Here is a 23,336-nt window from a genome sequence, read left to right as displayed (position 1 = left end):
TAGAAATGTCCCTCGTAAGGGCACTGAAGAATAGGTTTCAGGAAGACATAGGTCAAATAAGGACCTAGGCTTTGGCCAGCAGAGGCTGGGATGATGGAGGTCAAACACCACACACAGCAAGAAGGGGAAGCCAGAGCCAAACACACTTGGCCACATCTTCCCTAGAAGCCAGCACAGGGTCCAGTTGATCCAGGCACGTGGTCTAGGCCTGCCAGGGACTGCCAGCAGGGGGGGTTCAACACGTCCCTTTTCCTTCTCAATACAACCTTAGGAGTTTTAGGTGGGGGAGTTGGCGGTGGGGGACAGCATGACCAGACTAGGTTACTAGACTCGAGGGGAGCCAAGGAAGGTAGGATGTCAGGAGAGAATAAATTCATTAAACAAAAGCATCAAGTGTTCAAATTCAAATGGGATGTAGCCACTTCTTAAAAGTGAAAACACTTTATGAAAACTATTGACAAAAAACCCAAGATCTTACATAATATTTCCTCAAAGCAAGAGGTAGATAGCAATGAAATGCAATAGTTGACATATGCATGTGGAAATCTCAATTTGCTGATCTCCATTATATACCAATGAAGAAATCAGCCATAGCGTTTTTACAATATTTATCTTAGAATAACTCATGACTTGTAAGGGAGGTCTGTGATGAGGGAGATTTAGTTTTACATCCTCAACAAAGTCTCATCTATTTATTTGTGGAAGAGAATGAGTCATACAAAGGCAAGTCATCCCTTGAATACAAGGGAATTTAATTTTGTTAGTTTGGGGCACCCTATGATATTTAATACGCACAGACATTGTGGGAGGCAGAGATGGCAACAAGGCTAAATGAGATGAGAGGGGTATAAAAAAATCTCTTCCCAGAGGAGGGAAAATTTTCCACCACAGGAAGATAGCACAGCCAGCATCTTACTGCAGTCAGCACTGAACTAGTCCCTCTTCTGCTAAGAGGGAAGTCCAGGAGGCTGGCATTCCACGGGAAGGACTGGGTTGCCCAGCGCTACACCCTGACCCTTTGTCCCCTTAGTTTCATACAGAGTCCCAGCTCAGCAGTGCAGGGGAACTGATGGCTCAGGGGAGGGGCTGCAAAGAACATGGCAGATAGAGTGAGTGGGTAAATGGCCAGACTTTTGACCCCAGGAGGCACAATTATGAGATGCATTCTACATGGCACTTTATGGGGAGCCAAGTGGGACTGAGTGACCAGCTGAGTAGTAACCACTTCAGGGGCTGCTCCCTTTGACTGGTGTCAGGTTCCCCACTGCCCCGGGCTTCCTGGGGATCACTTCCAAATAAACTACCATAAAGCAGACAGATAACAGCACCCCTCAAACTTGTTAACATCTTAATCCTTGGGGCCTGTAAACATGTGACACTACATGACAAGGGGGAGTTAAGACAAAAGAGGGAATTAGGTTTGCTGATCAGCTGATCTTAAATCAAGGAGATTAACCTGGATTATGCAACATGAGCCCAGTTATTCACAAGAGCAAAGTAAGATGAGGTAAGAGTCGGATTTCAATATGCACTGCCAACTTTGATGCTGAGAGAGAGTCCAAGACTTTGAGCACAAGCCAGGACTCCTGGGGTCTTTCAGAAGGTGGATAAAGCAGGGAAACAAACTTGCACCACCAAAAGGGATACGAAGCCTGCCAACACCTTGATTTTACCCAAGAGACCCATTTCGCACTCTTGACCTCCAGAACTCTAAGATAAAGTTTGCCTTCACTTAGGCCCCTAACCTGGTGGTCCTTTAGTTACACAAGCAGTAGGAATACAGTGCTTGTCCAAAATTCTTATTTCAGGTTCTCCATTCAAAAGGAATCTATTATTAACTCACTGAGGCTTTTCTTCAAATAATATGCCTCATAAATATTCTTTCCTTGGCAGCACTGATCAAGGAAATAAAGGCAATAAAAATAGTAACATATCATGCCATCCCAACCTACAGATGAGGGTATTATTCAGACTGTTCAATAAACTTCAAATACATAAGTGTATTTCTATGAAAGGAACTAAATATAGCATTAAAAACCTTCCCCAAAAGAATTTTCTGGGCCCAGTTAGCCTCCTTATAGGATTCTACTACCAGTTCAGCCAGAAATGCATCACTCACGTACAAATTATTCCAAAAAATAGAAAAAGACAGGTTTCTCTAAAGGGCCCCCTCTCCCCTGGCAACTAAGTGGATTGTCTCAGACTTCTGGTCTCCTTCTCAACTTCTCCCCCAAAGAGGCCAAGACGCCATGAGAGGCCTTGCATTTCAGAAAGGACCAGGAGCTGTATTCAGCAGAGCATCCAGAAGAGGTGGTATGATTCCTACCAGGCTCTGACAAACAGCCCTGAGTCTCCGCTGTCCTCTCCTACAGTAGCCACGGTCCAGGCCCTCTAACCACCTCACCCAGGACAACTGAAAGCACAACCTGAAAGGGGAATCCTGGGAAAGCAAGCTCAGCTGCTGTTTGCACATCACAGAAGGTAGCCCCTTCTCACCCTTTGCCCCACTGGCCTGGCAGCCCAGGATACTAACACCCAGGTGATGGGACGGACTCAGAACCCTGCTCCTCGGAACCCTGAGCCCCTCCTGCCTGGAGAAGGTGCTGGTCTGTTCCCAGACTTTCTGTGACATGTTTCAGTTAGTACCAAAGGCATCAAGGGAAGTCAGAGTCTCCACTCTGCGCTTCCTGTATTCAGAACTTCCCCTCCCCGGGTGAGCTCCCAAGATGCAGCACTTACCAGTGACCGTTCTGAGAAACTGCCGTTCGCCTCGAGGGAATGACCTCTGCTCTTCAAGAGGTGATCTGTGACTGGGGGACTGTGTGACCTCCTCCTCCATCCAGGAGTCACAGGAACACTGGGGTCACACACAGCCCAGCTAAAACTGACAAGGCAGCTGTTCCTCATCTAACCCAGAAGGGTTTGGTTCCAGGTGCAGCCCATATACAGCCACTCCCCCAGGCAAGAGGGAGTTAGGGGCAGAGGGTGGGCTGGGTGCAGGGTGGCAGTGCGGGCGTGAGAAGCAGACTTCGCAGTCCGGCCTCCGGAACTAGGCAGCCGAGGAGTTTGCCAGGTCCAGGCTATGCAGTGACCCTGCCCGTCTGTAGCAACCTGATGAAGATATTAGAGTGAACCTTTGTATAAAGTGCCTCTCACTGCAGAGCTGCTCACTGGGAGCTGGGCAGTGACTATGTCAGGATTCCATCAAATATTCCATCAGCCATGTGGCTCCAAGGATTCACCTGCCCCTTACGAGATTCTAGCATGTATTGCTATGGGTTAGCGAACGAGGGCATATTTAAGATTCACAGAACTGACACACTTCTACGTAGCCTGCTATGGGAGCCATAATAACTCAACCCCACTGAAAGGAGACACTTGCTCATTTTAAGAGAGTGCTGACCATTGGGGCCTCCAAAGAACTGTCTGGAAGTGATTAACGTCCAAGCCAAAAAAGTGCTTAGAGGACATTCTTAGATGATGATGGGGCAGATTTATGCCTCTCACCTTGAATTGCTGCCTGCTCTCTCACCAGATGAAGCAGGACTCAGGAACCTTCCTTCACAGCGTCTGGTCATCCCGCAGTTCTTCCCTGCATAGTGGCTCATGCTCTGGAGCTGGGTTCTCCCAGGGCATCACAGGAGGATGAATGTTGGGAGTTCAGCTATGGAATCATGATAGGCTTACTCCACAGGTACTGAGACCATCCCTCTTTCTCCTGAAAGGAGAAACTAGGAGGTTTGACATTCTTCTGGATGAACGAGTGGTAGAGGCTAGGCATGTTCCATGCCACGATTTCTGTGCCTACTTGTTTTGGGCACAGCCTCGAGGATACCAACATGCATGTTGCCTGCATCTCAGTTGTTTAACACTGATCTCTGAGGCAGCATTGCCAGATAGGGAAAACAAGATATTGATTTAAAAACCTTGAAAAGACTGGAAAGAGATGTTCACAGGAGACCTAAAAAAGCTCCAAGCATATTTCTGGGACTTTAGAAGGCCACACACAGGTGCATGGCTATGCACACACCATAAAAAGACCTGAGAAAGCCTAATTTCTTATTTCTTGCTGACCTTGAGTCTCTCACAGTGGAGAATAAAGGCTAAGGAAGAGTTAAAACTGCCAGATAATTAAAGGTGTGCCCCAGCACACACAGAGCACCTCATCCACAACTGGAAGTCTTATTGGTCCAAAACATTTAAGGAAACAGCCCTCTCATTGGGTCATTAAGATAACTGAGCAGAGACTTCAGTGGCTGAACATGAAGAATTAAGACCTGGCAGAATTCTCCGAAGGTCACTAAGCAAACAGCGACAACAAACCCTGGATTGGAGCAACCTAATCCATAGAGTTGCCTGTGATTTCCAAAGCTGCCCATTGTAAGTGTCCAACTTAACTACAAGTTGAGGCGTAGCAAAAAAATAAAGCCCCCACACACAGAGGAATTCAGTCAGTAGACACTGTCCCTGAGGAAATCTAGATGTTGTACTTACTACTAAAAAAATAACTTCCATCAGTTATTATCTTAAATACATTCAAAAAGTAAAGGAAAGCATGTGTAAAGTATGAGAACAATGTCTCATCAAGAAGAAAACATCAATAGAATTTTTAAAGAATGAAATGGAAACGTGAGTTGCAAGATACAGAAACAAATTCGCTTGAAAAGCTCAGTTGCTGATTCACTCTTCCACCAGCTCATATCTAACTTGGGGGTAAGTTAGTTGAGGTTACAGTGAGAACAGCAAGAAAGTAACAGAGCCTCAGACACCTGTAGATGCTAGCATCAAGCAGACCAGCATGTCCATAACGGTGGTACCAGGAGAGGATAGAGAAAAGGGCAGAAAGAATATTTGAAGAAATGGCTGTAACCTCCCAGATTGGTTACAAACATCTGACACATCCAGGAAGCTCAGTGAACTCCATCCAAAGTAGGATAAACTCACAACTAGACACATAGTCCAACTGTTGAAAGAACCTTGAAGGAAAAGAAAAGCCATTCATCACATACAAGGGAGCCTCAATAAGATTAACAGCTGATTTCTCATCAGATGCCATGGAGACCAGAAGGCATTAGGACCACAAATTGAAAATGTTGAAGGAAAAAGACTTTCAACCAAGAATTCTTTACCCAATGAAATTAGCCTTAAAAAATGAATTAACATAATTCTGCTAGGCAGTTAGATAGAAATGAGCACTGGGCAGGAGGAGAGGAAGGGGAAAGGAACAACCCAGAAAGTAACAGTATGTCTGCATTCAGGATAAGGGACTCCGGAAATTTTTACTTTCTCTAAATGAGGGCCAGCAAAAGAAGCCAGTTAAAATCAAAACGCTGCAGCTGCGTATAAGAGAAGGCCCCAGCGTAACTTGACCCAATGCCCATTATAATGTAATTAACATTACAGTCTGAGCCCCCTCCCATTGGTTTCTCTATGTGCTTCATGGGTAAAAACCTGCCCAAAAGGGGATGGGCATGCCAGAGCACAAGGAACCTGAGCTGTCAATCAACTTGATCACTCAAAGAACCTGAGTCATTAATCAATCAATCAATCACAAAAGTACCCCTAAGCCAAGATATAAGATGGAAAAACAAAAGAGTGGCACCATATTTCCTCTTGGACTGGCCCGCTCCCAATTCTTGGGAGTGTACTATATCACTCTTTCTGTCTCTCCTTAAAAATTCTTTCTTTTTAGGGGACTAAGAACTGAGGTAATTCTTATTTCACTTTTCCTGGTAACACTCTCAGATGAAGAAAACCTGAGGTGACAGTCCCATCTTGTCCCACTTTCCCATCCTTGACTAGACAAGTTTTGGCACAAAACAGGGCAATTCAAAAGCCCACATTCTACTCACAATGGCCTCTTTTCAGACAGAGAATGAGATAACTTGGCCCTTGATTTGATGGTCCCCTCAGTCAATCTCTAGTTTATTTCTTCACAGAAATGTATGCCAGAGAAACTGAGAGGAATAAACACGAACTCAAGCAGGCTGGAATGGGTCTGCTGACCATTCCTGAAGGAAAGGAGGCATAGTTATCCTCTCAGGAGAGGAGCAAGTTGTGGTGGATGAGGTAGGTGGGAACAGTGTTTCGTTTCAACAGCCCTTCCTTATGCTCCCTTTGGGAAGAGGGAGCCACTTAAGAAGCACATGGGCACTTGCTTCAAGTAGTCAGACATCTGAGTCAATACACAAGAGACTGGATTTCAGTTCACTCTGAGTACCTGGTCCTGATGCAATTGAAGTGGAAAAGACAGAATGCTTTCCTGTCCGGACAAACTGTAAAAACTGAGCACCACAGTGAGCAGGACTGAGGGTCATTTCTAGAAAAGACTTGTAAGTAACAAGTTCTTTTGGATGTGGCTCCTCTCTTTGTGGCATAAGGTCATCAAGTTCCTCCTTACTCGACGTCTGACTGCTTCATGTAATTGGGCTGCTCACACTCACAGAGCAGGCAGAAGACAACGGGGCAAACCCAACAGAGCACCTCCCTGTTTGGAAATCCTCGGTGGAATTTGGCCATTAAACATATTTGGGTCTCAGAGGAGCCCACACAAACAGAACTGCTCCCACCAACCCACAGACCTATGAGGACAAGAATAAACAGTTCTTACTGGTAGAACCTCTGCGGTTTGGGCCTTGTTTGCTAACTGACAAGATTCTCTCACAGAGAGCTTCTGAGTCATTCAGCACTGCTGCGCTGACTTGTGGCTCATCCTCAAATGCTGGTTTCAAGTTAGGCGGGCACCCAATACAGCCAACTGCCGGGCAAGACAGCCTGGCACATGAGCTCTCTAGACTTCACTGCCAAACGCCTCACATGCTCTAGAAACCGGGTGGGAGCCTACAGCATTCTCTCACCCATGCCTCTGGGATGAAATTAGCAGCTAAACAGACTCATTTCATACAGAAATAAGGTTCTTCTGATAAATACCACCATTTTAGTTCTTCATTTTGTACATCAACTTAAAGTATTGATTCTGGGAATAAATGAGGATTTTTTGCCATATAATGCTGAATATCAAGTTTTGCTTTTCACATAAACATGTTTTTGTTGTTTTTAGTTACTTAGAGGACTGGTGGGATTTCCCAAGCAGATACCTAGGCTGGTAAGTTTTGCCCTCAAAGTAGGAGCCTTTCACTTGAAAATACTACTCTGAGGATCTACTATTGGATAAGTGACCATTTCCATTAGGCATTTTAGCTTGCTTGCTTTCTAGGAGAGAAAAAAACGCAATAGACTTGCTGAAAAATGTGTCATTTTGTAGAAACAAAGGATTACACTTGAATACAAGTGAGTAATCTAACTCGACCCTCCTCAGGGACTCTACAGCCAGGATGAAGTCATCAACATGGTCCTGGAATACAAAGGCACAGGAGACAAACAGCTCTCCTGACCCCCCAGCACAGACAAACTGCAGAGGTGGTAGGTTGAGAAATACCTTTAGACACACCCTCAACTTTTGAGGTTCCACTAGAAGATTATGACCGCATTCGCCATCCCATGACAGACAGGAGGAGGAGATAAAACTCTCAGCATGAGGTAATAAAATTTCCATAGTAAATAGTGCAGTGCAGCCAATTTTATGCTAACACGACACAACTTAACATTTGGTTGTGAACTTGGCTTTTACCTTTGGGCAAGACTAGAGAGTGAAAGACATTCCAGAATAGAAGACCACCTTGGGGCACAGTAACCAGGCTGCCCTCCAAGTGTCAGCCAAATGACTGAGAAAGGCGGGGTTGACCATATCTGACTTCAAGAGAAAACCCTCCTTCTGGTAAACGTGTCCTTCTTGTCCCCAAAAGATTCCTGTACATATGATGGGTCACCCCTATCCTTGAAGGGCTCCACCCTGTGGTCAAAATTTTCCTTCCTTTCCTTCTAAATATTTGGTATAATTAATACACAATATTATATTTCAGAAGTACAGCTTGATGATTCAATATTCACATACTGTGTAATGATCACAGTAAGTCTAGTTAACACCTGTCACTATTTGTAGTTACATAATTTCTTTTGATGAGAACTTTAAGGATTACTCTTTGCAACTTTCAAATATGCAACACACTGTGAAGTGTAGTTGTCACGCTGGACATTACAGCCTTGCATCTCATAGTCTGTAACTGCAACTTTGTACCATCAGCCATTTTGCTTACACCATGTCGCCTGCCTCTTGCAGAACACCCATGTGTCCTCTATGAGTTTTTTTTTTTTTAAGATTTCACATTTAAGTGCGATCATATGGTATATGAGTAGCCCAAATTGTAGTTCCTAAGGCTCCAAATCAAACTTTGTTCTTTGCAGCCTTGAATCTAAGCATTGTTAGACTACATTATGTATGTCAGAAACAGAAGTCAAAGGGACTCACGTCTACCTCCAGCCCTGCCCCAGATAGGAGTAAGTCCCATGTCAGAGTCCCTTGCACTCCATCATTTCCATGGTGACTTGGGTCATGAGGGTAAGTTCTCTCGGTTCTGAACCTCTGATTTTGGGCAAGGTTCTAAAGCCTTTATTTGGATTTGCCCTGCCATGGGCTTTATCTGGAAAGGGAATCCTTTATCTGGAAAGGGAATCCTTTAAAGGTAAAGGGTGAGCACTCCCTCATGGGGAGTTTGGTTTCTAAGGGCACTGCCGAGGGGCAGTGGCTGTGCAGGACTCTCACTCATCTTAGGTTCAAAACCTATGGGCCCTCCTCTTGTAAATTTGTTGCATTGGACTAAAAGCACCCATGGCAGTTTGAAACTGTGGGCCCTCTTGCAGCTTATTTAAGATTTTTAAGTGAGTTTATTTGCACATTCAGTTGGAAAAAAGATTTAGGACAATGAGGATTTGAAGAGTATTTCAATTGGTATTTTGAGGCCTCTGAACACATAATGGGGAATCCACTATTGTATCCCTTAGAGAAACTAACTCGCAATGATCTTAAAGGATTTCCAAATTGGAACAATTCTGAGGTTTCTGAGAGCTCTCTCTCCCTGGCTTCCTCCACCCCTTCCTGTTTCCTCTCAGTGTCCACAAGGCTCTCCTCCATGCTATCCATCACTCTGAACTTTTTACAACACCAAGACTGACCCCCCGCAGAAGGCCAGCCATACTGCCCTCCTATAATGACAGCCGATTTTACAGCCATGTCCAGTGAGGATGGCACCAAACCACTCACATACAGCCCCTGGACCAAGGCAGAATTACATGCTAAGGACTTTCCCAATGTGAAAGAAGACTCCTTTGAGTTTGCCAATTTGTCCTCCTCACTGAAACATCAGCCTGGCTACTCAGATTTGTATCATTAGACAGAACCTCGTACACAATAAGATATATTAAAGAATGGATGGAAGCTGTTGATTGGAAAGATCCTACTGGTGATTTTTCTACAGTAAGCACATGGAGACAAGCTGATGTTCAAAAGTTGGCTAGTGATCAACAAATTTCTATTTTATTTCCTAATTGTATTGACTGGCATGTTATTAAAAATGCATCAACAGCCTGATAAAGATGATCATTATGCAGAACTTGAAAATTCTTTCAAAATTTTGCCATTAAGGACCCAACAGGTAAAAGTGCCAGGCTGTTTAACTCTAACTTTATGGCAAGATTACAAGATGTGTTCCTACCTTGATTTTCACTCAGTATCACCTCCGCCCACTTATCACAGTAGGGAATGCCAGAGCTGGAGTTCCATAAAGACGGCATGCCTGTGTCAAGTCCTCCAGGCAACCTGGGTTGTAGCTCCACCTCAGAACAACTGAGAGACTGAAAACCAGTCTGGCTTATTGGCAGAGAACTCAGACTCAAATCTTAATGGGTTCCTGTCTTCAGACCTTCACCATAATGATGGAAGAAAACTACACACCCTGAATCAGAGCCAGAGGTATGGGAGTTGACGCTGATGACTCAACCCCACAATAAATATTATGTAATCAACATCCACTGGGTCTTGCCTGCAGTAAACTGGTGCAAAACACTCCTCCAGGGAAGGGGAAAAACCTGACCTGGATGATCTCAAATATTCTGTGATGAGACAGAACTTTGAAACAAAAGGAACAGGATTGTCAGGCAGATAAGGAAAAAAGGAAGACCTAGGCTTGTCCAGCAGGAGATCAGATGCTCAGGGTCAAAAACCGTCCCTCCTTCATCCATATGTATGCACCCCTGTGGGCAAAAGTCCAAGTAAAATCACTTTCGAAACAGTACACTTCAAGAATCAGGAGAGTATCTACTCCAACCGCAGGAATCCTCCCAGACTAGGTTCTGCCAAGGACTGCAAGCAAGAGAAGGGGTTTAAGAACACGTTGTTCTTAACTCCCTGACTCAAGCACGGGCGTTTTAAATGGGAAGAAAGTACACGAGAACCAGGTATCACTCTAGGCAATGAGAGCTGAAAGTGTTGGAGGAACGTAAGAATTACACCCTTCCCACCAAAAAAAAAATAATAAAATGCTCAAATCAATACTATTCTAGACCCCAAAGAAGGATATAGTTCAAATAATAAATGGGAAAAAATTAAGTTCTCAGATTATAATTCTCCTCATGGACTAAAAGTGAGGTAGGTACCACTTGACATTAAACTAATCATCCAGGTGTAGAAACTTAATACATGAGCAGCCGTGTTTCACCCCAATGGAAAAATGAGTTGTAGATTTCTTCCAACGTGACTAACAAAATCTCAAAATCTCAGGATCTCTAAGGAAGATATAATTAGTTAAACAATGCACATTCACCTTATGGCAGATTTAAAACACATGAGACTTAAGTAAAACAATCCTTCGAATCCAAGGCAACTAAAGTATTATCCCATTATTAGAGACATTTGTTTCTGGCAGGTACGATGGGGAAGTTGAAATGGAGGCAGGGCTGAATGAGATACTTAGTCTAAAGAATCTCTGCAGGAGAGCAAAAGACAGCAACACAAGGGGATGGATGTTGGGAGCTTAGCTATGGAATCTTGATAGCCTTACTCCACTGGTACTGAGCCCATCCCTCTTTCCCCTGAGAGAAGAACCTTCAGGAAGGAATGAGTGGCAGAGGCTAGGCATGTTCCATGCCACATTCTCTGTGTCTACATGTATTTGGCACAGCATGGAGAACGGCAAAATACTTGTCATCTGCATCCCACTGCAAACTCCTTCAATCTGGTTTTCAACCCTTGGGTTTTTACCAAAATCTCAGAAAGGTTACTCAGCTTCAGGCAGAAAGCCCATTCCCCATTTCAACCCATCTTGACTGGAGCTCCACTAATAGCAACTGTGAACAAGTCAGCACTGAGACAGCCCACCAATGAGTAAGGCTCAATTTGGAGCTCTGATCTCTGAGGAAGAATGAAATTCAGAATTAAAATGAGAAGCCTAATTTCAACTTCAGAAATCATGGTGCAACCTCAAAACCCCTTGAGATGGAAACTAGCCAGGCTGAAATGATCTGACTCCCTCTGTGGGTTAGTCAGGGCACAGAGCACCTCAGAAACACAGTGACCTTATCACTGAGGTCCAAGAGGATGTACTATATCCACTGGTTACATTCTCAAGAGAAGCATTTCTGGCTCATAATTTTGCCTCACTGAAGTTAGTTGAGCCCAGCATCAAGGGACCATAGTGAATGAAATTATTTCAGAACTCTGTCTGCTCCAGTGAGTCTTGGACTGGTCCCCTGCCTTCTCAGAGAAGGTGCTGACATTGACTATTTTGGACACTGCCTTCAGTCCATCTGGGACAACCCTATTTCTTCCAAAAGCATCCATTAAAAACACTATGGAGGACACCTAGTTAATAAACTGTCTGTATTCAGCCTTTTGCTTCCTCTATGTGAATGTAAGATGCTATCCCTTGAGAAATTGGCCTCCTCTGATCAGAAAGCCAAGTGTGTTGGAACTGTGAGGGAAGACTTGAATGCCCCAGGACAACAGACAGTGTTCCTCATGTAATCAAATTCCAGTGATAATTGTATGAAGGTAGTTAGAATGGAAACTTCTTCCAGGCAACCGTATAATGATAAACATCACCTTGAACCACCCCAAGTATTCTAAGATGAAGAAGAACCCTTTATTGAGACAAAGGAACAGGCATGTCAGGAGAAAGAAAAACATCAGCCCAGGCTCTATCCAGCAGGGTCTCATGATGTGCATCACACCCTGCCCCCCTACACACAAAGGCCTGCTGATCAGAAGTCAAAGCAAAGTAGTTTTGGAAGAACTCCCCCCTGTATTGTCAACACATCTGGAATAAGCATTACCAGAAAGGTAAGGGTCTCCAAAAATCTTCCTACATAAAAGTAGTGAGTACAATCACAGAAATTCTCAGCGTTAACTTTTCCAGTACTCTGGAAGTTAACCAGATGCAACAATCCAAAGAGTTTATTCAAGAAAAATGTGGCCAATACTTAGTAAAAACAGTGAGCATTGTGACATTTTAACTTGTCTTATTCCAATACCCACCCCCCACAGCTTTGCAGCAGACTTGAAAACCAACAGCCTTGCAACAAAGGCAGCTGTAAAAAAGAGCAGCCATTGTAGGGCAGAATTGAATTTGGCTCTTCATAAAAATCCCTTGTTCCAGAAATTAGTAGCTATTTTATTGGGATGTACCTGACAGGTCAAAGCCCTGTTATCAGAGATTCTTTAGTCGAACTTACTTAGGGAATAGTGTTGTTTCCAGTGAGCCAGCTCTGTTTGATTGTCAAAAAAGTTTGTTTAACAGATGTCTGAGAAAGCATTACCAGATGGGGCAAATAAAAGACTAACCAAAAATTTGAAAGGAAAGGCTGGAAGGTGACATTCATAGGGGATTTTGAAATCTCCAGTTTATTTCTGGGACTTTAGAAGGTCACATACAAGTGCATGGCTGTGCATATACCATAAAGAGATCTTAGCAAGGAGTAAGAAATTAGTTTTCTGACCTTGAGGCTCTCACAGTAGAGAGTAAAGTCTAAGGCAGAGTTGTAACTGCCAGATAATTAAAGGTGTGTTCAACACATACACAGCACCTAATGGTTAGTCAGCGAAGATAACTAAACAGAAGGTTCAATGGCTAAACATGAAGAACTAAGACCTTGCAGAAATTAGAAAATTCACAAACTAATTAGCCAGAAAAAACCCTGTGGTTAAGGAAATTTAATCCCCCAGAGTTGCCCATCATCCCCAGAGCTGCCCATCATTTAGAATATCCAATTTAACAAATGTGAGGCATACAAAACATGCCCACATACAGGGAAAAATTCAGTCAGACATTGTCCTGAGGAAACCCAGACTTGTACTTGCCATAAAAAAAAACTTAAATGAGCTATTTTAAATATCTTCAAAGAAGGAAATCATGTGTAAAGTATTAAAAGTATGAGAACAATGTCTCAAGTGGAGAATATCAATAAATAGAATTTTTTTAAAGAATCAGATTCTGGAGCTGAAAAGTACAATAACACATTCTTATGAAGGACTCCATAGTGGATGTGAGCTCTTGGAAGAATGAGTCGAATTTGAAAATAGACTGATTGAGATTAAAGTCTGGTAAAAAAAAAATAAATTAGACCTCAGACACTTGTGAATATTATCATCACGCATACCAGCATGTATATAATGGTAGTTTAGAAGGAGAGGGTAGAAACAGGCAGAAAGAATATATAAAGGAATGACTGACCAAACATTTGACAGAGTCAAGAAGCTCAATGAACTCTTAATAGAGTAAGTTCAGAGATCTACAGTTAAACACATCATAGTCCAACTCTTTAAAGATATTACCAGGTTTCAAAAACATCAAGAGAAAAGCAGTTCATCACATAAGAGAGAGCCTCAATAAGATTAACAGCAGACTTCTCAACAGAAGCTATGAATACAAGAAGGCATTAGACCCGTATATCCAAAATGTTAAAGACTCTCAAGCAAGAATTCTTTAACCAATGTAATTAGCTTTCAAAAACGAATTAACATACTTCCAGATGAACAAAAACAGGTAACTGAGGTGACTGTACTTTGTTATCCCACTTCCCCATCCTTGACTAGACAAGTTGTGGTACAAAACGGCAATTCAAGAGCCCACGCTCTTACCTATAATGGCCTCTTTTCAGATACAGAGCATGGGAGTAACTTGGCCCTTGAATTGTTGGTCCCCTCAATCAATCTCTAGTTTATCCTTTCAGAAAAAGAAATACCAGAGAAGCTGAGAGAAATGAACATAAACTCAAGCAGGCTGGAATGGCTCTGCTGACCATTCCTGCAGGAAAGGAGGCATAGTTATCCTCTCAGGAGAGGAGCAAGTTGTGGTAGATGAGGTAGGTGGGAAAGAGCTTCGTTTCAACAGCCCTTCCTTATGCTCCCTTTGGGAAGACGGGAGCCACGTAAGCAGCACATGGGCACTTGCTTCAAGTAGTCAGGCATCTGTCCCTGGCTTAATATACAAGAACAGACTGGATCTCTGTTCACTCTAAATAGAGTACCTGCACCTGGTCCTGATGCAATTGAATTGGGAAAGATGGAATGCTTTCCTGTCCAGGCAAATCACAAAAACTGAGCACCACAGTGAGCAGGACTGAGAGTCATTTATAGGAAAGAATCATAACTAACAAGTTCTTTTGGATATGGCTCCTCTCTTATGGTATGGAGTCACCAAGTTCCTTCTTGTTCAAAGTCTGACTGTTTCATATAATTGGGCTGCTCACACCCAGAGTAGGCTGAAGACATAACAGGGCAAACCCAACAAAGCACCTCCCTGCTTGGAAATCCTCAGTGGAACTTGGCCATTATATATATTTGGGTCTCAGAGGAACCCACATGAACTGAGCTGTTGCCACCAACCCTACAGACCTGTGAGGAGGAGAATGAACAGTTCCTGTTGTAGAGCATTGGAGTTTGGCCTTTGTTTGCTAACTAACTCAGAAGCTGTCTATAGAGAATCTTGTCATTCAGCACTGCTGCACTGAGTTGTGTTTCAGCCTCAAGTACTGGTTTCTCCCAAGAAGGACTGGATGAATGCTCCACAGAAAATAGTACAGTGCAGCTGATTTTGTGTTAACACCACACATTTGGTTGTGAACTCAGCTGTCACCTTTGGGCAAGACGGTGAAACACGTTCCAGAGTAGAACAAAGCCCACCCTGGGATGAAGTACTAGGACATCCTCCACATGTCAGCCAAATGACTGAGCAAGGTAGAGCTGACCATGTCTGACTTCAAGAGAAAACCTTCTTCCTGGTAAATGTTTTCCTATTGTCCCTAAGATCCCTGTATGTATCATAGGTCACCCATATCCCTGAAAAGCCCCCCCACCCTGCCTGTGGTCAAGGTTTCACCTTTCTTCCTATTCCTTTCCATATTGCCTTCTGCTCTACCTTCTTAAATGTTGTCGTATATTAACCTACCATATATTAATTTCACATGTACAGCATAACGATTCAATATTTGCATGTGTTGTGAAATGATCACCACAATGAATCTAGTTAGTATCCATCACTACAGACAACAGGATTCTTCTTTTTCTTGTCCTGAGAACTTGAAGGTTTATGCTTAGTGACTTTCAAATATGCAATACACTATTAGTAGAGTTGCCATGCTGTATATTCTGTCCTCACAATTGTATAATTGCAAGTTTGTTCCCTTTGACTTTCTTCAGCCATTTAGCCTATCCCTTACCTCCCATCTCTGGCAAAACAGCCATCTGTTCTCTGTATCTATGAACTTTATTTTAGATTCCCCATAGAAGTAACGTCCCATGGTACTTGTCTTCCTGACTTCTTTCATTTAGTATAATGCCCTCAGGCTCCACTTATGTTGTTGAAAATAGTGAGTTTTTCCCCCCTCGTGGCTGAATAATGGTCTTATGTGGTTATGTGTAAGTATGTGTGTGTGTATATATATTCATTCATCTGTCAGTGAACACCTATGGAATCCACCTGTCTTGGCTATAGTAAATAATGCTATGATGAACGTGGGAGTGTATATATCTTTGAGTTGTCTTCTTTGAATACCAAGAAGTGGAATTGCTGAATTGTATTTTTAATTTCTTGAGAAACCTCCATACTGTTTTCCATAGTGGCTGTACTGATTTACATTCCAATAGTGTACCAGGGTTTCCTTTTAATAGGTTACCAAGCAGAGGAAGAAGAGCCAGGAAAGGGTAAAGAGCCATTCATTTTCCTAGGACACCAGAAGAAAGGCTGTGCGACACACAGAAGCAAAATTTTACATGTAAAATTTACAGTTGATTCAAAGGAATATTTAGTCTCACTCTCCTTGGATTTGCCTCATTGTCTACTGCTTCCTAACTTAAAATCTACACTCCTAAACTCTGAAAGTTGCTTTATATCCCTGACACTGAAAGCATCAGCAGCACACTAAGGTAGACAGCTCTAGAATAAAAGTTGTACCATCATCTCCCATTGAATCTACTGCTGAAGATGTTCATCGAGAGCTTAAAGTTCTTCCGACTTCGATCTATAAGCTGGACTATCTGAATTGACTCATCCTGGTAAACCTGCTTTACATGTAGTAATCTACATAGAGTTCCAGGACAGGATGCTAACTACTGCTTGTCTATAACATCTGCTCAAGCAATAAAAGAAAATCTCAGTTTTGTAACTGGACAGGGTTTCAGAATGCACAGATGGGATACGTCTTAATGAAGGGTAATTTCTTGAGCACCTGAATTTTTATAAGAAGTTTCCATTATAAAAAATAGACACAACCCAGATCCATTCAAATTATCTGGGCATGCCAAATAAAGTAAATACTGTTAACATTTTAGGAGGTGGCAGAGATGACTCTAGAGCTGCAGAATCATTTTGTACATAACGATTACCAGGAAGCACAGACATGGCTTCTCTGCTGGCTTCTAGGAAAAGACATTCTGCCATTTTGAGATTCAGAAAGTCGCTTTGTCGTTTCTGCAGTGTATGAAGAACCTCTGGAAATAAGCAATTTAAGATCAGCGTTCAGGTTCTCAGACACTGTTCAGATTTCCATATGCAGGCATGACTTCACTGCATAAAAAACTGCAAGCCTTGGAAAGCTACTGCTTGCACAAAAGCATGGGTGACAGGAGCACCCACTCCGGAGATGACTGCTGCTTTTGAAGTTGCAGTGAAATTTATCAGTCAACTCTACACAGTTAGTAGCAGACAATGGAGGTGCTGCAAGATCCCCTCAGATGCCATTTTGCCATGTGGCATACAAGGAAACCACTGGAAAGCTCAGTGGAGTTGTTACATGGGTATGAAATTTCACATAAGCTCTAGAGGTCTACTGTGTAACATTATGCCTACAGTTAATACTGAATTGTGCATCTCAGTTTGTCAAGGTCAGTCTCATGTTTTCTTACCAAATAATAATAATAATAATAAAAAAAAAAGAACCTACAGTTGTTGACCCAATACCAGTTAGGACTTCATACAACTGGTCTAGCATAATATTTTGGTATAAATGTAGTTGTCCTTGCTAAGGCAGGAAGGAACACTTGTTAAGCAGTCACATGGCCACACTTTAGGAAACAGTAAACAAAGAATGTCCAAGTGGGGACCACCAAGAAGTTATTCTTGGAGAAACAAACTGCAGCCAAGCCTTACCCTCATTCAGCTGGCATTATAATCCAGCTGGGCAAATATACACCAGACTCAGTCAGTAGACTGGCAAGAGCTAGTTTCAGCCACATACACTCTTGCTGCAGTTTGCCTTCACTTGGCGTGGAAATTACACACCTTCACTGACCATGCTCAAAGTTCTAAGAACTGTCCTGCCCTGACACAATGGAGACTGCAAGGGTCATGTTTGTCCTGATACTCCAAAGGCCACCAGATTGCTCCATAATGCTAATGGCATTATTTGCTCGACCTGTTGAACAACAAGAAGCAAGCATCCTAGATGACTTAGCCACACAGATGAGCACCGGAAGTTGGTGAGAGCCTCCTGAAGGCTCTCCTGCCACAGCAATGGCCTTGGCATATTAGAACACTCCCTCTCAAGTGAGGAACAAGTCACACAACCAGGATGAAGGTGGCCCAGTTCTTGGTACTTTTTAGACTTTAGAGGCAATACAGACCACATAGGGGTACCACCCAGACTCATCCACCAGGTGATCCATAAGCTTCCAAGTTGACATGGAACCCAGAGAAGGAGTACTCCACAGCAGGTCCAAGCTGCCCTGCCACGTGGGCCCCGTGACACAGCTGACTCACACTGGAGTTGTCTGTGGGTAACAGACGCTGTAAAGTGCCTTGTACGGTCCTAGTGAGAAAATCACAATTCCTAAGGGACTGAAGTGAGGCCGTGCCCTATTCTCCTCAATAATTGCTTCTGGATTGCTCTTTGGCTCTGGTAGAAGCCAGAGCCTCACAGTAGGACACTGCATGACCATAAGGTTTGATGGATCAGATATTTCCATCATGAACTGGGTTTCTTGGGCCACAAAGTTAGGCAAGCACCACAATGTAGCATCACAAAGTATGATAATGAAGACCAAGTATGAATAACTCCAGAGGTACAGCACAGGGCATGAGCAGGTGGTTGGGAATCCCATGGCACCCTCTTCTGTTGATGCAGCAGCTCTCAACCCACCCAACTCTGAGGTGTTTACAATTAACCCAAGAGGAAAGGTGCAAACCTAGGTTATAGATGGATGCACAGACTACGCTGGGGAGCAGTCACATGGCCCTAGTCAGTGGAAGGCCCGAAAGGGAATGGGAGGTAAGAAGCCCTCCCAGCAGGCAGATTTTCAGGCAGCTTTGCCCACTTTGCATGAAACAAGGTTGACAATCTATTTTTGTGGAGAGTAACCAATAAGTGGTCTGGTGGGCAGAGACATAAGATGGAAGACATGAGCCAGTCTCTCAGGCTACCCATCCTTGCGCAACAAGGGACCATGGAGGCAGGAATGAAGGCTGTCCAGGGCGGGTTCCCTGGAAAGCAGAGAGGTACCTGCAGGAAACTTATTAGAGAGTCCCCTTGAGGCTACCCCCTGTGGAAGGGAAGGAAGCAGGATCAGGCAGAGGGAGAGGTTGAACATGACACAGTCTCAGAAAGGCTCAGCCAACCCCACGGGGCACACTAAAGCTAGGATGGCCCTTCATGGCATACCAAGTTAGGATGGGAGGACCAGCTGTCATACCCCTGCACTGATCATGGACTGGCTGTGGGTTGCGCACAGTGCCCAGGAGGAGGGGGGAGGACAGGATGGCATCCAAGACATATACAATGGAGGGTTGATATCCGATGCCTCTCTGCCAGCAGCCTTTCCAAAAGTGGAGGCAAAAAGATTTTCATTGCTGAAGAGGGGTCTGGGCAGCACATGACGGTGCCTACTTTGCTCTGCTGGGGCCTCACAGCATGAGGTCCCTGCTCCATGCACAACTTGGTAAGGACTCAGTGCTCTGATGTCTGGGGTCCTGGCAGCCTCACTGAGAATGTAAGAGGGTTCCCTGGATCTGTTTCTCCAGCCTTGTTCCTGAAGGGTGCAGTCATGACAGAGAATTCTAGAGCTGCGTAGTCAGTTCTAGGTCTTTCTGTACCTATGAATGAAGGACCAGCATGGCAGCCTGGTGTTCTACTCAGGTCTCTCCCCAAGGTCCACTCCCCAGGTCTCCCCCAGGAAGAGTTCCTGAGCCTGCAGCCTGTGGCCCTGCTAAACAACTTGATAAAAAGGGATGTTCTTCAAACAAGAACAGAATGTGCCCTGCAGTCCTGCTGGTCTCTAGCTTCAGCAGCGTTTGGACGGAACGGAACCAGGGACACTTTCTTCCCAGCCTCTGACCAACCTCCAAGCTCTTTTCCACTCACAACCTTCAGAATCATTTTCTCAGCCATCGTCCAGGCAACACCACTTTTTGAGCGTAGCTCTTATATTGCCAATCAACCATGATTCATCATAATGTAACAGAGCAGGACCTCATGGGGCCTACTTGGGACAGACTCCCTGTGCCACCCCCAACCACGACCTCCCCCTGCCTCTTGTTTGTAGAAAAGCTTTAGTCTCCCAGGCCTCTGCTGAGTCACAAAATTCAGCTCAAGAATAAACAATTGGAAGAATGTGAACATGTAGTGACAAGTAGCATTTGGGCGGGGAGAACTGGTAACAATTTAAACAATGCACCAATCAGACAGCAATCACGGAATCTTTAGTGCCTCCCTGATGGACATAGATAACACTGTCTGGTGCACATTCCTAGGTTGCTTTTACAGATACTAAAACCCCTACCAGACGGGAGAAGTCAACGCTATGATGACCTTGAGCATGTAGCCCCCAGACTGGCTGGAGCCTGAGGATCATGTCAGTCCCCGTGATGCCACCAGGAACCAATCAGAATTGTGCACAAGCTGATCCTGCACCCTGAGACTCCCCTTCCTCACATTGCCTTAAGCCATGTTTCCCTGAAACCCTTTGCAGGCTTGTGGAAGTTGAGCGTCAGCTGCTCAGACTTCTTGTTGGCCCTGCGTAAACACGGCGCTTTCCCTCAGCACAGCCCTTGTTGTCACTAGATGGCTCTGCTCTCCCACACACAGTAAAGCTAGTGTTTAGTTCTGTGACAATAGTTACCCCAGGTGGAGGCCTCCATCCACCACTTGATCTGCCTTTATCTGGGAACCTCCTCTCTCTCTGGGCTTCTATTTTGACCCCCATGATGTGGCTCTGGAGGGCTTGGGACACTTCTGTAAACTGGCTGAAAACTGTGAGGATGCCGAGCATCTCTTGAAGATGCAAAGCCAACACAGAGGCCATACCCTATCCAGGACATGCAGAAACCATCCCAAGGTGAGTGGGCATCCCTGGATGCCCCGGAGCTGCTGTAGCCTTGAAGAAAAACCTGAAACAGGATCTTTTGTCTGCCCATGCAGACACCCATCTCTGACTTCCTGGAGAGCCACTCCCTTAATGAGGACTTGAAACCCACTAAGAAGATGGGCAGTCACCTGACTAGCCTCTGCAAGCCGGACAGCCCCCAGGATGGGCTGGGTGAGTTTCTTTGAAAGGCTCATCCTCAGGCACCACTAAGAGAGTCCAGAGTCCAGGGGCCTTTGAGGGGCCCCTCTGGCACCCCCTGGTGTAAGGGCTTCTGCCTGAGCCTCTCTGTGCACCCACTAGGCAGCTTTTTAACCACCCTGAAGCTCCCTCCCAAGCCATGGACCAAATGGAAACAAAGCCTTTTGTGGCCAAAAAAAGAATGTTACTAGAATAGAGTCATACCAAGGTTGGCATGGCCTTTACATACATTCTAGAGTACATAGCGAACACATCTGAGAAAGAGGAACTGTACCCACGCATGTCATTCCTCACCTGTGTGAGCGAGCTGATGGGGGCACGACCCCAGGCCTGCAACCACAGGGGCTCTTATCCCAACTGCACTCCCACTGAATGAGTGACTTGGTACAGAGCCGGTAGGCATTGCCCAGCTAAGTACAGGAGCAGCCTTCCCACTTCCAGGGAGGAAAGATCTGGAGCCCTGAGGTGACTACCTCTGCTAGGAGACTAGCGTTCTCAGGCAGGGCCACCCCCTGACGGACTGGTGACCAGCACAGTACTGTGGCCCCACTTTTATAGGTCCAAGGCTTTTCCAGAAGCCATAGCTGCCACCTAAACTCAATTTGCTACTGAAGCCTGGGTGCTGGAGTCATAACTCAAATGTTTGCCAGGATCTTCGCACTGTTCATCCCATCCCTTCATGCAAAGAGGCCCCAGTCTCACACTCTTTTAAGGCCTGGATCTGGGGTTTACATCAGCCATCCACCCCCAACCTAGAAGGATCCCATGATCCCCTCCGCACTTATGTGCCACAGATCTGTGGTCTTGAAGCTCACGTACCCAGCCGGTCTATTCTGATACCTGGTCTAGGCTGACACAGGCTTGTCTGAAAAATGCATCTCATTCTGTCATCTCATAGTACCATTTTCTGGCAAACTACAGGACTCAGCATTCCATATCTTAAGTCTATTTAGTGTGAAAAGCCTGATATGTGAACCAGATCTGTGCAGAGAGAATAATGAGTCAGCATGCAAGCCTTGGGCCTGTATGAATGGAATTCTGTAACTGATTAATAAGAATGGAGGCCTCAGCTCATTTTTTCAAAGCGGGCCACACATCTTCACTGCTGACCACAGAAGCCACGTGTATGTGCCCTGTGCAAAGAAGCAAAGTGTGTGCTCGGGGGTAGCTTGCAGTTTTCTCCATGAAATGCAAATGGTATGCATGCCTCATTTCTCCCACTGGTGCCTTCTAAAATGCTCAGTAAACATTAGGTTAAAACCCATTAAATCTTGTGAGTATGGTTTTCAGTCCAAACCCACGGTCACTTCTGGTGGCAGTCCACTAGGGTCCTTCCCCTATACTAAGTCAAATATCACTCTGGGAAAAGGCATGCACCAATGAGCCCAGAAGACTCAAGTGTTTAAGAGGCATAATGTTCTTCCACCAAAGCCTAAATGATACGTGGAGCCAATGAATCCACTAAAAAAACTCAGAAGGATGCCATCCTTGATCCCAACCTCGGCCATCATTCCTCAGTAGACTGTCTTGGCTGCCATTTCACTCCTTTGGGAGCACCGTCATGAGATGCCACCTGGTGGCATTAAGGCACACAGGTTTAGAAGCTGGAAGTCCTTGTAAACTGAGGACAGTCAGTAGTGTCAAGTCCCAACCACGGCGGACTTTGTACCATTTGGCCGTCCAAAGACCTCAATACTCGGGAACACTTTAAGAACTTCTAAAGATTAATCTACCACTTAATTAAAAATGAAGTAAATCTTGGGTTTTGAAATGTTGAAAAAGTCATCTCACCAGAGGAAGTGTGGCTATAGAAAGGCCATGCTTTAAGACAGTCTAGTACCATAGCTGGGGAAGAAATCCTTGACTCGTGCTAACAGGAAAGGTGCTAACATACACCTTCGAAAGACTCACGGCCCACAGGCAGATAGGGGCAGAGCTGGCTAAACCAGATTCTCAGAGTATCTTGAAGCCTAGGAAGTGGCCTCACTTTAAGGTGGAGAAAGATGTTATAGACAATCGCCAGTAGAACTGACCAAGCCACAGTAAGATGGCCCAGACAGATCAGAAATACTGGACAAAAGGCAACATTTCTTCCAACTCTGAATTATGATAAATTCTGTTTCATACTTGTATTAGAAAACTTAGCTTTTAGATGAAAGGGAGGGGTGGCTAAAGACAATGGCAGGTGTCTAGGTCCAAGTCTCTCAATATTTCCTTCAAAACCAACACAGGAGTGAAACACAAAAAAATCATATCCTGAAAATAACTTGAGGAAAGACTGGGTCCAAGCCGATTTTAAAAACAATAAAGTCAGAAAGCAATCTCTCATGGCACCACCATACAAGCCTCTACAATGAGCAGGTGCAGAGAACCAGGGGGAAGAGGGAACTGG

The 23,336-nt window shown here is 44.5% G+C and overlaps 1 long non-coding RNA gene across 3 annotated transcripts in view; it reads right to left on the bottom strand.

Annotated features, from left to right (window-relative positions):
* Window positions 1–23,336, bottom strand: part of LOC116667949 — a 173,661-nt gene that overhangs the window by 84,606 nt on the left and 65,719 nt on the right. For 2 of the 3 annotated variants that reach the window (XR_004324949.1, XR_004324948.1), the window contains 2 exons: window positions 3,508–3,718; window positions 2,740–3,111 (listed from right to left, as the gene is read on the bottom strand). The exons of the other annotated variant lie outside the window; for it this stretch is intronic. This is a non-coding gene — a long non-coding RNA (uncharacterized LOC116667949). The remainder of the gene's footprint in view (window positions 1–2,739; window positions 3,112–3,507; window positions 3,719–23,336) is intronic. 3 annotated transcript variants of the gene reach the window in all.

This window comes from Camelus ferus, chromosome 2 (assembly GCF_009834535.1).
Source record: "Camelus ferus isolate YT-003-E chromosome 2, BCGSAC_Cfer_1.0, whole genome shotgun sequence".
Lineage (NCBI taxonomy): Eukaryota > Metazoa > Chordata > Mammalia > Artiodactyla > Camelidae > Camelus > Camelus ferus.
The sequence above is the reverse complement of the archived record's forward strand: the minus strand, read 5'-3'. Positions and strand labels throughout refer to the sequence as shown.